The 16957-nt window shown below is 39.2% G+C and overlaps 1 pseudogene; it reads left to right on the top strand.

Annotated features, from left to right (window-relative positions):
* Positions 1-11754: 11754 nt before the first annotated feature.
* LOC128745917 (ATP-dependent zinc metalloprotease YME1L-like) lies at positions 11755-15980 on the top strand (annotated as a pseudogene).
* The last annotated feature ends 977 nt before the right edge of the window (positions 15981-16957 follow it).

Genomic DNA, 16957 nt, shown 5'->3' with positions numbered 1-16957 from the left:
CTGGTTCCAGGGGATAGTCAGAATTTTATTTTCTAAGACATGCGGATCAAAATTGGCGTAGTCTCGATAAGTACGCAAACTGGAGGACCGTGTAACATCAAAATAGACTGACACAAAAATCAAATCATGTTATGATAACCCAGGAAAACTGACTTGTCCAAATCGCAAGACCTTCTCGTTTCTGTTGGTTAGGAAAAGATCTGGCTGCGAGCATCCTCCACCATGGAAAAATGTTGGTTCATCGCTGATGGATGACAGAGAAAACGTACGAAGCACCGATTCAAATGACGTATATTTGTTACTGATCCGGAGCATGTCGGTATTGAAGTCTCCCACCAGGAAAACATTGTCGTAGTAAACAGCAAAATTTGCCAACTTTTCTGCCAGGAAAGCCGAGCAATCGTTTTCCGGCGGATTATACATTACCATTAGTAGGATCTTTTGGCCATCCTGTCGAAACTCTAATGCCAAACATTCCGTTTTGTCTACTGAATCTACTGTGAGTACGGTGCCGAAAACACTAAAACAGGCCAGATCCTCCCTGTAGTAAACAACGATACCTCCACCACGCGTATATACTCTATCATTTCTTACAACACGGTAACGGTAACGGTGCACAAAGACTTTGGGAATTTCCATGACAGATGTTCAGCTTTCCAGGTAGTAGAGCAGCGTTTAGAACAGCTCCAGGAATGTTTGTAGAGGCGTGGGTATATGACGGAGGCATCATGTGTAGTAGGGAAAGCAATTTCGCGAGGGCTGCATAATTACGGAGGAGCGAAAAGCAAATATCTTTAACATACAATCTTCAACTCCAATCAAAAATAATTTAAAACAATACTACTTAAACACTACTACAAAAGTACTACAAAGCGCAGAGATAGAGAGAAATGTATATATAACATACTAATTACGAGTACTTATCCAGTTCATTCTCGGACTGTATGGCTACGAGAGGTTCACCGGCCGTAGATCTCACATAGACGACCCCTTCTTTGGTGTTAACCGAAGACAGCTTTCCCGCTTTTTCCGATGTAGTGTAACCGATTTAAGCTTGCGCGCTTCAATGGAGAGGTTCTCGTTGATGTACACACGGCGATCGGAGTCCAGTGCAATGTGCCGTAGCTTTAGGTCTCGTTTCTGTAAATACGCACTGTAGAACTCGTTCCTTGTTGCCTTCAGCGGAAATTCCACAGCGATTTGACCATCGCTGTCCGTGTTGCCGCTGGTTTTCATTCGTCTAGGGGGCGCCATCAGGATTGTTGTTTCATTCACTGCTATGTGCCAATTGCTTTTAACGTCGAGTGCAAGTTTTCACCATTTTTGAAAGGAACTCCGCTTACAATGAGCTCATTTCGATTCTGCAGGGCACCGATTTTCTGCGATATACTGTCTACCCTTGCGTTAAGCGTATCCAGTGCAGTGTCATGGTTTTGAAACTTCGTCACACATTCGTCTTTTACCAACATTATTTCATTCCTCAGTTCAGTTTTAACAGAATCAATTTTGCTGTTGACATTCCTAATTTCAGAGCGCACCGTATCGATCAGCTGTTTCGTTTCCAAAAATTGCTGCATCACCGTCCGTAGCATACCTTCCAGTGTAATTGAATTGGTATAAGCATCGCATTCATCAGTCCGCAGCCACTCGTTCGTCAAGTGTAAATTTTTCCTAGCACCAGCAGTCAGCGGTGTGCGTTGAACGTTCGTCATCGTACCGTGTGTGAGATGAAACGGAGAAAGCAACACAGACTGAATGCGCGTGTGTGAGACACTAGTGAGCTTCGTTTGTTGACTATAATCTTGCACGGGACAATAGCAATGAAACAAACAGCTTTCGGGGTGTCGTGTCCTTGTACATACTCGATCTGGCTGTCACTAATTCGCGAAACAATAAGAGATTTACGAATGATTGGGACTTTGGCCGTTCAGTCATTAAATTTTAGTAGACGTTATATTTGCCTTTTTACGCCAACGTTTCGACCCGGATTTGGATCTTCATCAGGGCTTCTACGAACGGGTACTTTTATTAACTGTTGTTATCGGGATTATAATTTGTTTGTTACTTACAAAGTGTTGATCGTCTTTGTCTAAATTCTTTTAGCCTACAGTGTTGTCTGGTTTTGGATTTTGGTACAATTTGGTTTACTACATAATGTTTAAGTTAATCAGAATTTAGTCAAGATTTCTAATTGTGTATACAATGCTGTTTTAACTTACTGGTAACTGTCATTTGTTTGTGTTATATTTATTACTATTTTAACCTGTCGTGAATTGTTCTTCCTATGTTGGACACGATACTTTTACTATTGGCTTGATTTTAATTGTGCTATTTTTTATTGGTTTGTATTCGTGATGTTTATTTGTGTTTGTGTCTGGTCCTGTGTTTCTGTGTTAGTGTTTGTCTGTGTGGTTGTTTTTCTACTATTTTGTTTTAGTGTGTTTAGTATTCCCGTATAACATATGTTGATTCCATCTGTGTCGGAGCGTTTGTTGATGTTGTTCGTAGTCATTATATGACATACTTCCAGTATCGGTAGTCGTGTTGGTTTGTTGCTGTGATCCAGAATTGTTGCTTGTTCTAAGTCGAATCGGTGGTTTATGTTGATGCAGAGGGTGATCATAGCTGTTTTTTCCTTCAGCTGTTCAAGTTGTATTTGTCTTGTAGTTTGATCCTGTATTTGTACGATTTTTTCCAGTTTGTTTGTATCCGATTTGTGCCCAGATAATCTTGTTTTTAGTTTGTTGGTTGTTAGTCCAACGTACATAGCTTTACATTCCTTGCATTTTATTCCATATATTACATTGTGTGCCTGTAGGGTGTCTTGTTTTCCTTTTATTGTACGGTATAGCCAGTCGACGTTATAGTTATTGTAGTGCGCTATTTTAATATTGTTGTAATCTTTTGATTTCTCAATTAGCTTTGTTATTTTTGGTGTTAATCTATACCTATAAAGAAGGATTTCGTTCTGTCTGTCTGTCTGTCTGTCTGTCTGTCCTGTGTTCCTTATAGAATCAAAAACTACTGAACCAATCGGCGTGAAAATTTGCATGTAGAGGTTTTTGGGGCCAGGAAAGGTTTTAGTGATGGTTAGAGACCCCTCCCCCCACTAAGAAGGGGGGGCTCCCATACAAATGAAACACAAATTTCTGCATAACTCGAGAACTAATCAAGCAAATAGAACCAAATTTGGCATGTGGGTGTTTTCGGTGACAAGAATTTATTCTAGGGTAATTTGAGACCCCTCCCCTCTTTATAAGGGGAATTATAACTCCTCTCCCCTTTAAGAGGGGGGGTTTCCATACAAATTTCCTCATAACTCGAGAACTAATCAAGCAAATGGAACCAAATTTGGCATGTGAAGGTTTTCGAGGGCAAGAAAATTTTCTATGTTGAATTAGGACCCCTCCTCACTTTAAGAGGGGGGGGCTCCTGTACAAATGAAATACCAATTTCCTCATAACTTGAGAACTAATCAAGCAAATGGAACCAAATTTGGCATGTGTGTGTTTTTGAAGACAAAATTTTTTTCTATGATGAACTGGGACCCCTCCCCACTTTAAGAGGGGGGGGGGGGCTCCTATACAAATGAAATACAAATTTCCTTATAACTCGAGAGCTAATCCAGCAAATGGAACCAAATTTGGCATGTAGGTGTTTTTGGAGGCAAGAATGTTTTCTATGATGAATAAGAACCTCTCCCCACTTTAGGAGGGGGGGCTCCTATACAAATGAAATACAAATTTCCTCATAACTCGAGAACTAATCAAGCAAATAGAACCAAATTTGGCATGTGGGTGTTTTCGGTGACAAGAATTTATTCTATGGTAAATTGAGACCCCTCCCTCTTTATAAGGGGAATTGTAACTCCTCTCCCCTTTAAGAGGGGGGGCTTCCATACAAATTTCCTCATAACTCGAGAACTAATCAAGCAAATGGAACCAAATTTGGCATGTGAAGGTTTTCGAGGGCAAGAACGAAATCCTTCTTTATAGGTATAGATTAGGCAAAAAATATGGTGTAAAAGGTATTATGCCCCTTAAAAAAGAACTATTTTTGCGTCATTTGCATTTAGCAGAAAACCAGTTACACTTAAATTTTTCAATTGGATTTTACGTATTTGTTTTAGCACGAAGCAAAAGTGTAATCTATATCTTCTATACCTATAAAGAAGGATTTCTGTCTGTCTGTCTGTCTGTCTGTCTGTCTGTCTGTCTGTCTGTCTGTCTGTCTGTCTGTCTGTCTGTCTGTCTGTCTGTCTGTCTGTCTGTCTGTCTGTCTGTCTGTCTGTCTGTCTGTCTGTCTGTCTGTCTGTCTGTCTGTCTGTCTGTCTGTCTGTCTGTCTGTCTGTCTGTCTGTCTGTCTGTCTGTCTGTCTGTCTGTCTGTCTGTCTGTCTGTCTGTCCTGTGTTCCTTATAGAATCAAAAACTACTGAACCAATCGGCGTGAAAATTTGCATGTAGAGGTTTTTGGGGCCAGGAAAGGTTTTAGTGATGGTTAGAGACCCCTCCCCCCACTAAGAAGGGGGGGCTCCCATACAAATGAAACACAAATTTCTGCATAACTCGAGAACTAATCAAGCAAATAGAACCAAATTTGGCATGTGGGTGTTTTCGGTGACAAGAATTTATTCTAGGGTAATTTGAGACCCCTCCCCTCTTTATAAGGGGAATTATAACTCCTCTCCCCTTTAAGAGGGGGGGTTTCCATACAAATTTCCTCATAACTCGAGAACTAATCAAGCAAATGGAACCAAATTTGGCATGTGAAGGTTTTCGAGGGCAAGAAAATTTTCTATGTTGAATTAGGACCCCTCCTCACTTTAAGAGGGGGGGGCTCCTGTACAAATGAAATACCAATTTCCTCATAACTCGAGAACTAATCAAGCAAATGGAACCAAATTTGGCATGTGTGTGTTTTTGAAGACAAAATTTTTTTCTATGATGAACTGGGACCCCTCCCCACTTTAAGAGGGGGGGGGGGCTCCTATACAAATGAAATACAAATTTCCTTATAACTCGAGAGCTAATCCAGCAAATGGAACCAAATTTGGCATGTAGGTGTTTTTGGAGGCAAGAATGTTTTCTATGATGAATAAGAACCTCTCCCCACTTTAGGAGGGGGGGCTCCTATACAAATGAAATACAAATTTCCTCATAACTCGAGAACTAATCAAGCAAATAGAACCAAATTTGGCATGTGGGTGTTTTCGGTGACAAGAATTTATTCTATGGTAAATTGAGACCCCTCCCTCTTTATAAGGGGAATTGTAACTCCTCTCCCCTTTAAGAGGGGGGGCTTCCATACAAATTTCCTCATAACTCGAGAACTAATCAAGCAAATGGAACCAAATTTGGCATGTGAAGGTTTTCGAGGGCAAGAAAATTTTCTATGTTGAATTAGGACCCCTCCTCACTTTAAGAGGGGGGGCTCCTGTACAAATGAAATACCAATTTCCTCATAACTCGAGAACTAATCAAGCAAATGGAACCAAATTTGGCATGTGTGTGTTTTTGAAGACAAAATTTTTTTCTATGATGAACTGGGACCCCTCCCCACTTTAAGAGGGGGGGGGGCTCCTATACAAACGAAATACAAATTTCCTTATAACTCGAGAGCTAATCCAGCAAATGGAACCAAATTTGGCATGTAGGTGTTTTTGGAGGCAAGAATGTTTTCTATGATGAATAAGAACCTCTCCCCACTTTAGGAGGGGGGGCTCCTATACAAATGAAATACAAATTTCCTCATAACTCGAGAACTCATCAAGCAAATAGAACCAAATTTGGCATGTGGGTGTTTTCGGTGACAAGAATTTATTCTAGGGTAATTTGAGACCCCTCCCCTCTTTATAAGGGGAATTATAACTCCTCTCCCCTTTAAGAGGGGGAGTTTCCATACAAATTTCCTCATAACTCGAGAACTAATCAAGCAAATGGAACCAAATTTGGCATGTGAAGGTTTTCGAGGGCAAGAAAATTTTCTATGTTGAATTAGGACCCCTCCTCACTTTAAGAGGGGGGGCTCCTGCACAAATGAAATACCAATTTCCTCATAACTCGAGAACTAATCAAGCAAATGGAACCAAATTTGGCATGTGTGTGTTTTTGAAGACAAAATTTTTTTCTATGATGAACTGGGACCCCTCCCCACTTTAAGAGGGGGGGGGGCTCCTATACAAACGAAATACAAATTTCCTTATAACTCGAGAGCTAATTATAATTAGTGTTCGACATCGGAACGAAAATTGAAGTCCGGGTTCCGGTCCGGTCCGGTCCGGTAAAAAATCGGAACGAATTTTTTAGGTCCGATTTCGTTCCGGTCCGATTTAGCTTTGTTCCGGTTCCGGTCCGATTCCGGTCCGGAAGTCCGAAATTGTCCGGATGCAAAATTGACCAATTTTTAAAAAATAGGTAAATGTCAAAGGCAAAGCTTTGAATGTGTGGAACCTTCCGTAACTACTAAACGCTAACCGGCCTGAAACGGATAATTTAAAAAAAATGGAAATGCGACACCATTAACTGATGCTTGGTAGCTTACCAATCTTGGAATGGTACACTTTAAGACATGAAAGTCAGCTTTTAATTAAATAATTGCCTGTCAATCGCCAGTTTATGTTCTGAATCTTTGAATTTGAAAATTAATTCAAATTCGCGATTTTTTATTTTCTCAGGAAACTTCCAATCAAATTTTACAGTTTTCTCGGACATCACTTGCTTCAAAAGTTTATAACTTTTGAACAATTTGTTTTATGAAACGGCAAAAAATTCTTAGCCACTTGACAAAAATACCAGTTGGAAAAAATATTTCTCACGGTGGTGGAAAACTCCTGAAGAAAAAAAAAATCACTGCAGTGAAATTTTTGACACTAACAGATAAATGAATTATCTAATAAGAAAAAAATACAGTGGACTCTTGGAAAAGTTAACTCTCTGAAAAGTTAATTGTTCAGAAAAGTTAAGCGAATATTAGCTCCCATGCAACACATGCAATTTTTGCCTTAACTTTTCTGAGAGTTTAAATTTTTTGGTTATCCAAAGCGTTCATTCACACACGTGTGGTTTCCTTCTATCTTTAATTCTCCTTTTTCGATTTCTTAACGCCTTTTCACAGTTTCTTACAGAGTCTCATCATAACTGGGATTTAATTAAACTCTTGTACCGGACAGTTGTAGCAACAGTTCAATACGGGCACATACTTTTCTCAGGATTTTTGATAACATACTAGAAAAGCGCAAACTTAGATTGAATTTTAAATGCTAAAGAAGGAACAGCAGGGACGAAAAATAAACACGAACATTACCAAAACGTTGGCGTTGATTTCGAAAAATCAAAAGTTAACTAGTATAACCGACTATTTTAAATTTACTGAAAGGAACTAAGTATTATTCCATAAAGAGGTTTTTTTTCTTTTTTTTTTCTTTTTTTCGGGTTATCTAACTGGTCGCTTAATCTTCTATACCTATAAAAATGGATTTCTGTCTGTCTGTCTGTCGGTAAGTTCCTTATAGAATCGAAAACTACTGAACCGATCGGCGTGAAAATTTGCATTGTAGGATTTTTGGGGCCGAGGAAGGTTCTTATGATGGTCAGAGACCCCTCCCCCCACCAAGAGGGAGGGCTCCCATACAAATCAAACACAAATTCTGCATAACTCGAGAGCTAATCAGGCAAATAGATTAAAACTTGACATAAGGGTATATTTGGAGATAATTTTTTTTAATGGTGCACCCTTCTTCTCTTTAGGAGGGGAATTATGACCCCTCCCCCTTTAGGGGAATGAAATACAAATTTCCTCATAACTCGAGAACTAATCAAGCAAATGGAACCAAATTCGGCATGTGGGGGATTTTGTAGACAGGATTTTTTTGTCATGACTTTTCCATAAAACATAACAGACAATAACAAGACCACCAAAAACTTTCTGCAGCCCCCCGCAGAAATCAGCTCTGTCTAGGTTGATTTGTTTTCCTAGGTCTACCTCTATTACTTTCCTTCAGTTGGATCCGAACGAGCGACAACGAGTGAGGAGAGGATCACCCCGAGGATCGAAATGGTACTTTTCATGAAAAGGTTTTCCGTGAAATGGGACATTCCGCGTAAGGTTTTTCGCGAAATGGTATTCAGCGAAATGTTATACAATCACGGCGCATATTTAAGTGCTATAACGCTTAACAGGGGGATTGTTTTCTACTTTATTGTTAGGAAAAATTGAAAATTTGTAAATTAAAATACCCATGCTCTCATAGTGACGTAACTGCCAAAATGAGTTATCTTAGGTTGAGCTCCTCAGAAACTTGCTAAACTCGAGATTGTGACAGATTCACGATTTATGTACAACACATTTTAATTTGTGGCAATACGAAGTTTGCCGGGTCAGCTAGTTTGTATATATATGGAATGGATTTGTATACTTCATTGTTGTTTTGGTTTTTGTCTTCGCTTCTATCTTCTTGTTTTCTATTGATTAGTCTATTTATGAGTCGTTTTGGGTAGTCGTTTTTGCTTAGCTCCTCGGTTATTATCTTGTTTTTGTCTATTTGAGTCATTGTTGTTGTTAGTCTATTTACTCTGGATACTAAATTGCATGCTATGTTTATGTTTTGATACATTGGATGCATTGAGTGGTAATTTATAAATCGACCTGAAGCTATAGGTTTTTTGACGTAGGACTACGTCTTACAGCAAGTTTTGAGATAGGGTGTCATTCCAAAAAATCGAAAAATTCGAGCGTCACGAAAAATGAAAGGTTTTGAGCGCTAATAGCTCAGCGGTTTTCCGATCGATTTTCAATATTCTTACACCAATCGATCGGAAAATCTTCTAAGAATTGACCTTCATTTGGGTCAGAAAAGTATGGATTCTTGATGTTGAACTATCGAAAAATTGGAAATAATGAACCTATGTTTTACCAGAATTCTCGCTTCGTGATTGGTTGGAAGATTCTTTGCGATGATCTAAACCTATACCAATTTGATATCTGTGCTTGGGAAGTAAGCCAAAACAAATGACCAAGTTTCCTCATTCCAACAAAATTTCTTAACACCGCGGTTAAACCTAGACCATTTTGATGTCCTTGCTTGGGAAGTACGCCAGAAAGAATGACAAAGCCCCATCGTGCCAACAGATTTCCTACGAACGCGATTAAACCTAGTCCAATTTGATGTATGTGTTAGGGAAGTGTACCAGAAAAAATGACACAAGTTCGCAAATTCTTTACTGCGAGACGATTAAACCTCGGCGAATTTGATATCTGTGTAGGAAAAATATGCTACAGCTGTAGTGTTCGGTTATAATAAGACTCTGCATGAAGGAGAAATTAGTCATCATCGATTATGCCAATTTCAAAAGCAGTTTTTTTGTTTGAAACAAAAATTCGGTTTATGAAAATATATTCGCTGTGTTCAGATTGGCAAGAAGAATGCAGTATATACATTTTTATAAACACAATCCCGCTTTTGGGCCGAAAAGCTGCTTCCGAAATTGGGTTTACCGACGAAAAGTCAATGACTGCTAGTTTCCCGTGAATACGCATGCTTACCGTTTCATTAGAAGTGTATTGAAAAGATGTGCTGTTGATAAAATAGGATTGAATTGGTAAAATCCCTTCAACGTGGGGAACCATGGGTAATAAAAACAATCTTTAATTTCAGTAAGGTAGCAGGAAAGCAATAGTTTGTGTTCTTGATTTTGTTAAATTGTTTTCAAATGCACAATTTTTTGAGAATTGAACGTATGCAATGTTAATACTTTGACAAATGTTACATACAACGCATGTAGCATGTATATAAGTTGCATATAGCATATATACATGAAGAATCGAATGATTACAAGCATGAATACATGCTACAATCACTACAAAGAGACTTACGTAGTCCTGCGTCACCTATATATGCGGTCGTGTCTTGTACACAACCCCTCTGAATTTTTTTTGTACCGTTCCGTACCGAATGTCTGATCCATATTTCGAATGATCAGCATGTCCAAGAATGGTAACCTCCTATCTATTTCTACCTCGACAGTGAACTGTAATTTCGGGTGGTAACTGTTGAAAGTATTAAGCACATTTTGTATCTCTTTCGTTGATATTAGTAGGAAAAGATCATCTACATATTTCTTTACAACCGGTATGGAAATATTAACATTTTTTAAAACCTTATCAATTAGCATGTTCATAACCCAATCTGCTAGAATGGGCGACAAAGGGTTACCCATTGCGGTTCCACTGAGCTGCTGAAAGTACTGTTGTCGGAATTCGAAGTAACTGGCATCCATGCAGTATTCGATCATCTCCCAATACAAGTCCAGATTGATGTTAGTGTATTTCCTTATGGTAGGCCAGTTTGTGTGTATAGCTTTACTTACTAGTTCCTTTGGTATATTTGTAAACAATGAGACGACGTCAAACGATACCATCACATATTCCGGGGGTGCTGTGAAGTTGTTTATGTATTCACAGAATTCGTACGAACTGTTAATATTGTGTGTATTGTCTATTGCTGCTTTTAGTATATTGGCGATGAATTTCGACAGCTGATAGTTTGGAGCTGTCATATTCGGCACAACTGGTCTCAATGGCAAATATGACTTGTGGGCTTTTGGTTGTCCGTAGATTCTAGGACAAACCGCGGTGTTTGATTTAAGAAGTTTAGCTGTAGGTTTGTCAATTAAATCCAAGTTTAGTAGTCGTTCAACGAAGTTGTTGTTTTTGTTTTGGAATTTCGTCGTCGGATCTCTGGATATTTTGGTGTACGTGGTTGTGTCCTGGAGCAGTTGTTGCCTTTTCGTGTCATAATCATTTGTTTCCATAACTACAGTTCGATTGCCTTTATCAGCTGGTAGGATGCACAGGTTCGAGTGATCTTTTAAAAACTGTTTAGTTGTCGCTAAAGCGTTGTTGCAGAATGTTGTTGCTGGCGTTTTTTGTGTAAAACATTGCTTTTGTATGTGATTTAGGATTATATTTACCAGTTTCGCTCTAGTCGTATCTTGTATTTGTTTATCCGGGTTGTGTTTTAGCAGTTGTTCGATATCCGCTATGAGGTGGAAGTATTCTGTTTTGGGTGTTTGACTAGTTTGTACGTTAAATTTTGGCCCTAAACTTAGTAGAACTTCCATATCCGATGGCAATGTAGTGCTGGTGGCATTTAACACTGCTTTTGAGTTTAGCGATGGAACGGTATTGGCTTTGGCGGTGGAGTTGATTAGTGTCTGTAGCTTCTGGTTTACTCGGGAACGATTTTTGTCTAACCTGGAATTGTAGCTTGTCTCTTATAGGGAGAAGAATCTGCTGTATATGTTGCTGTTAGTTTTTTGCATAATCAGCTGTTTTGGGATCGACTGTTTTTGTTGCAACTGGTTGACCGTATAGAACAAGTGTCGTATTTCAACGTTTAGCAGTGATCTTTGGAACCTTTCGATTGTTCTCTGTAGCTTTGTAATGTAAGGACTTTGCTCAACCAGCAATGCAAATACGCATTTGAACGAGTGCCATACATACACTGATAAAAATAGACACGGCGTTACCAAGAGATCTTACACATGAATTTCAACGTGCAAATATTGATAATCTTGTTTCGTATGTCAATCATTCGGGTATCAGCGTTTCCCTTCGATTTAACGTGAAATATTTCATATGGAAAACACGTTAAATAACCATGTTTCTTTAACAAACCTTCAATCTACATGGTAGTCACTTCTTTTACATCGCAAATCCACGTGTTTTACCATTAGATCATATCCTGTTGCAATCAACATGAAATTAAGGTGTAAGTTTTTATAAATATTTTACTGGTTTTACACGTTTAATCAAAGGGTAACTCTTATGAAATGTGATGTGAATTAACGTGGCTTTCACGATGAGTTGATGTGAATATCAGATCATCTCAAAGTGTTTTACTCATGGTTTTACCATTGAATATGATTCATGTGTTATTCTTATGGAACTGTAGTGATTAGCACCAGGAGAATATCTATGTGATCTGCACATTGATCGCACGTGTATCCAGCTTTTTACGAGCCATAATGGCGGATGTGTTCGTAATATTTGAACAGCATTTTTGACATTTCCCTAATACATCGCACGTTCTCTTTCCGTACATTGCTTTAGTTTTACCGTGAACGCGCGGAAAGAAAACGTGCGATGTATTAGGGAAATGTCAAAAATATTAAAATATTACGAACGCGTCCGCCATTATGGCTCGTAAAAAGCTGGATAGTTTTTTCGGTGTACCAATCGTGTAACCCTTGAAAATTCTAAGCCAAACGTTAACGTCATTTTTGCAAGAATGTCGGTTGCTCGCCCCACTGATTCAACGTTATATGAAAGATCCATGTAAACTACGTAATAACTGCCAGGTTAAGTTGAGGTACTTTTTCCAATGAACACCAGCTTCGGTACAGGAGGCGCATTCCACGTCGCATACACTGAAACCAAAATGCACGCTCTGTGTTTCGGCATATGGATTTTGAAATAGCACTGCACCATGATTCCAAGAACGTTTCTCATTAGATTCTAAAATAATTCACTTTCGCTTCAAGTGATCTTGCACATAATCATGAATCAGCGAAAAACATTTTGGTTACATATTTTTTTAACATGACTTTGAAGTGAAATTCATTTGGATTCACCCCACTGGTTTTGTACAGTGATTTTAAAGTGTGAAACACTTTCGATGCATTTGTTTTGTTTTATAATGTCAAGTGACGTCTATGAAGTATTCCACCACGCACACATATAAAGATTTTCTGACATTAGCTGAGGCCCTCGCTGAGGCTGTTTGCAGTAGGAGTAATATCAACAACATCAAATTCCAAACTCCCGGATCCTCTCCTCCACTCTTTGCTCCCCTCTTACTCCTACATAAGCGATCCTCAGCAAATGTCATTCTCGTTGGTGACGAAACCGCAAATTACTTCATATTGACGATCACGATAGTAAAATGGCGATAGCGAACAAACGAAATTATGTGTGTTCGCTATTCGCTTTGGTGATTAAACAAAATTGTTGCATGCAGAACAGATCTTTTGTTCGATAAGTATTGACCAGCATCGTAGGTATCAGAAACCGAGTGAAGTATGTTAATAATAAATAAACTTTACCACGAATATCGCTTTCAGAAAGTAGCATAAAAATCATTCATCTACCAAGCATGGAAAGGAAACTGCCTTGGCGTAGCAGGATTTCGTTTTAGCTACTCCGGTTGCACTGCAAATCTCCCATAAATATGATCTCGTTCCATTTAATGCTCAAACTCCCTCAGCAGTATACTGAACCATTCAATAAGCTTTTAAACGAGGGTAACAATCCGTCGATAGCGGAGGAACAATGAGAATGCTTGAAGGTCGCTTTCGCTGAGGGTTATCTAACTGCCACACATCCGGATCACGTCAATCGGTCGGGAAAAGCGATGCGATATCTCAAAGTTCACCAGCTGCTTGTCATCGTCGTGTTCATCGGAGTTTTCATCAGCTTGTTTGTCTCAACCAACGAGTTCGTCTTCAGGTCTGATGTCTGCTACGCTTTTTTTTTGTTGGTTCAAGGCTCAACCGGTGATGTTAATTTTTGGCAAACGCATTTACCCTTTTCGGTAGAATAGAAATCGGTAACCAGGTCGAGGTGTATCCCGAATACATCTCGGTTACCTTCGAGGATGTGAAGGGTTGCGACAAAGCAAAACAGGAGCTGAAGGAGGTAGTTGAGTTTCTTAAGAATCCCGACAAATTTTGCAACCTCGGCGGAAAGCTACCAAAGGGCGTACTGCTGGTGGGACCACCCGGTACCGGCAAAACAATGCTAACTAGACAGTGGCCGGTGAAGCGGGCGTTCCATTTTTCCACGCTGCCAGGCCCGAATTCGATGAGGTACTGGTCGGTCAGGAGGCCAGACGAGTGCGAGATTCATTCAGTGCTTTTTGCATGTGAATGATTCGAAAATATTAGATCTCTCGTTTAATTTAAAATACAGAAGCAGCGAAGGAACGTGCACCTTGCACTATTTTCAATGATGAAATCGATTCTAGCGGGACAAAGCGAATTAACCCAGTCTTGCATCCGAACGCAAATCAGACCATCAATCAATTGCTGTCGGAAATGGATGGATTTCAACAAAACGAAGGAGTTATCGTGCTGGGGGTAACCAATCAGCGGGATGATCTGGATCAGGCTTTGCTAAGACCAGGCCGGTTTGATGTTGAAGTGGTTGTGCCTACCCCGGACTATATTGGTCGAAAGGAAATTCTCACCTACTATGTGAATAAAATTTTGAGCAAGGAAATTAACGTATAGTCCAACTGGCGAGAGGAACGACGGGCTTCACCGGGGCCGATATTGAAAATATGGTTTATCAAGCTGCACTACGGTAAGTACTAGCTTGTATTTATTGATTTTTTGAAGTATAGACGAGAGTGGTTAATTTTTCAGAGCTGCCATCGATGGCGTGGAAGTTGTTTTTATGAAGCATTTGGAAAATGCCAGAGATAAGGTACTTATGGGTCCAGAACGTAAATCTCATTTACTAGACGAAGAAGCAAACAAAATTACGGCACATCATGAAGGCGGACATGCTATAGTTGCCTACTATACAAAGGTATCAATCATCTAATGAAGACGCGTTTTACAAGAGGTAGTAAATTTTCGAAAAATTTAATTTCAAGAATCGCATCCTCCAGGTGACAATCATGCCACGCGGACCATTGTTGGGGCATATTGCGTACATCCCGAAAAAACTGGCTGAACCGAATCGTTCGCTATTACTTTTGTTTGAAAGGTATTATTGTCTAGTAGATCACTATTGAGTTGCTTCGTGACACGACGTTTCGTTTAAAAGTTATAAGCAAAAATGTGAAAAATACGTGACACGGATTTCTCTAGAACTACATCACCGATTTCAGCAATCTTAGTATCAAATGAAAGCTCTTATTAAAGCTAAATTATTCGGCAATTTCTAATTGAAAACCAACAAGTAGTTTAAAAGTTATGCTTAAAAAACCTGTTTTAACAAGGTAATAATTATCGCCTGTTTCTTAGAGATGGCCAAACCGATTTATGCGCTATTAGTCTCATTTGAGAGATAATATATCCTAATAGATCACTATTGAATGATTTTTAGATTGGACGTTTAATTTGAAAGTTATGAGCAATCGTAAACACCACACCAAAATTAACAAACATTTATAATGATTTTAACCAAGATAATTTACCTAATTTCAATTATTTTAATATCAAACGAGAGGTTTTGACACTACGAATATATATGCAAAATTTCATAAGAATTGGTTGTAGCGGTCAAAACATATTAACCCTCGAACACTCGCGCCAACTTTTGTAACACAGTTACTCGCGCGCACAATAGCCTCAAACCAAAGAAAACGTGCGTACTAGAGTTTTGACTGGGAAAACTTGGTTTTAGGTTTATCGAACCTTTAGAATAGTTTCTTGAAATTAAAAGCTCTGTCGTCTGGTGGAATCTAAATTTTGATTAATCCCCCTAAAAGTGAATAAAAATAAAATATTTTCTACAGTGTCAATATAACACATTGATATGTTCTGCAAAGTTATAGAGCATATTATTACAAGAAATTTTGCTAAAGACAATAACCTTCCATCTCTGCAGCGAAGATAGAAAAATCTTATTTATTGTATATGAATTTGTAAAATCAGGTTTTATATTTTTGCTCTTTTTGTAATTGTAGTATGACTTTTTCATGTATTACAAAGTTGTACAAATGATAAAAATATACAATTTTGCTGAATATAGTATACCTCTATATTTGCTTGTTTAGGAACTGTAGAACTTTGATTATAAAAAATACCCTAATTTTGACTACGAATTACTCGACTACCAGCAGACGGATACATTTTAAACATTTTACATTGGGGAGTTTCATTCGAGTGACAACCGTTGTCAAGTTAACACTTGTTGTGCGATCGCTCCGAAAAGTATAAAAATTTTGCTATTTAATCCGCGTTCAAGGTCAATGAATTGTGTGCTTGGTGTGCTGTGCCGTTCGTTTCAACACAACACAAGTGAAGTTGCAGTTTTTTGCCTCCCGAATCTTTGTGCTACAGTGCCGTAAATCGTATGCTATCGATATAGCACAGCCCGACAAGCGGCATTGTAATTTTCATTGTGTGCTGCCCCGAACACGTGCTAACCAGGACGCAGCAGAAGCACCGATCGACATCAGTCGGTCCTGCCGTATTGTTTGCGCTTAGCGTCACTTAGCCAGGAAGAGATCAACTCACCTACCAGCCGGCTTGGATTGCGTTTGGTGAAGTATTGGATTCCTTATATATTTATAATTTTTTTTTTTTTTTTTTTATTTTTTGGTTTATTTGATAAATTGCTTTTCCGTTAAATTGACCCCCCCCCCTTCATCCCGGTTTTTAAAGTACATTAGCGGTAGAGCTTATTGCTCCCGCTAAAATGGAAAACCTCAACGTCGCGATGTTCATCGACGTTGGAACGGATGAGGAGGTCGTAGATGAGCTAGATATCTCACCGCCTAGTTCACCTCTTTTAAACTTACCGTTCAGTCCTCCTCCAGTCTCGTCTGGTCCCCCAGCCCCGTCCGGCCTCCCAGCCTCGGACCTACAGATTGCTCAACGGATTAAGGCTTATCCGGATGACTCGAAGGGGCCGTTTATTGTTTTCTTCCGGCCCAAAACGAAACCGCTGAACATTTTACAAATTGGCAAAGACCTGGCAAAACAGTTTTCGGACGTAACCGAGATAACAAAGGTGAGACCGAATAAACTGCGAGTTGCCGTGAAAAGTCTGAAGCAAGCAAACGCAATTGCTAGCTGCGAGCTTTTTACAAGAGAGTATCGCGTGTACATCCCTGCCAAGGATGTAGAGATTGACGGTGTAGTTACCGATGGGAACCTCACCGTCGAATACATTTTGGAGCATGGCGTTGGCTGTTTCAAGAACCCCATGCTGCAAAAGGTAAAGGTAC

The sequence above is a fragment of the Sabethes cyaneus genome, chromosome 1 (assembly GCF_943734655.1).
Source record: "Sabethes cyaneus chromosome 1, idSabCyanKW18_F2, whole genome shotgun sequence".
In the NCBI taxonomy this organism is placed as follows: Eukaryota; Metazoa; Arthropoda; class Insecta; order Diptera; family Culicidae; genus Sabethes; species Sabethes cyaneus.
This window is presented reverse-complemented; position numbering and strand designations above follow the sequence as displayed.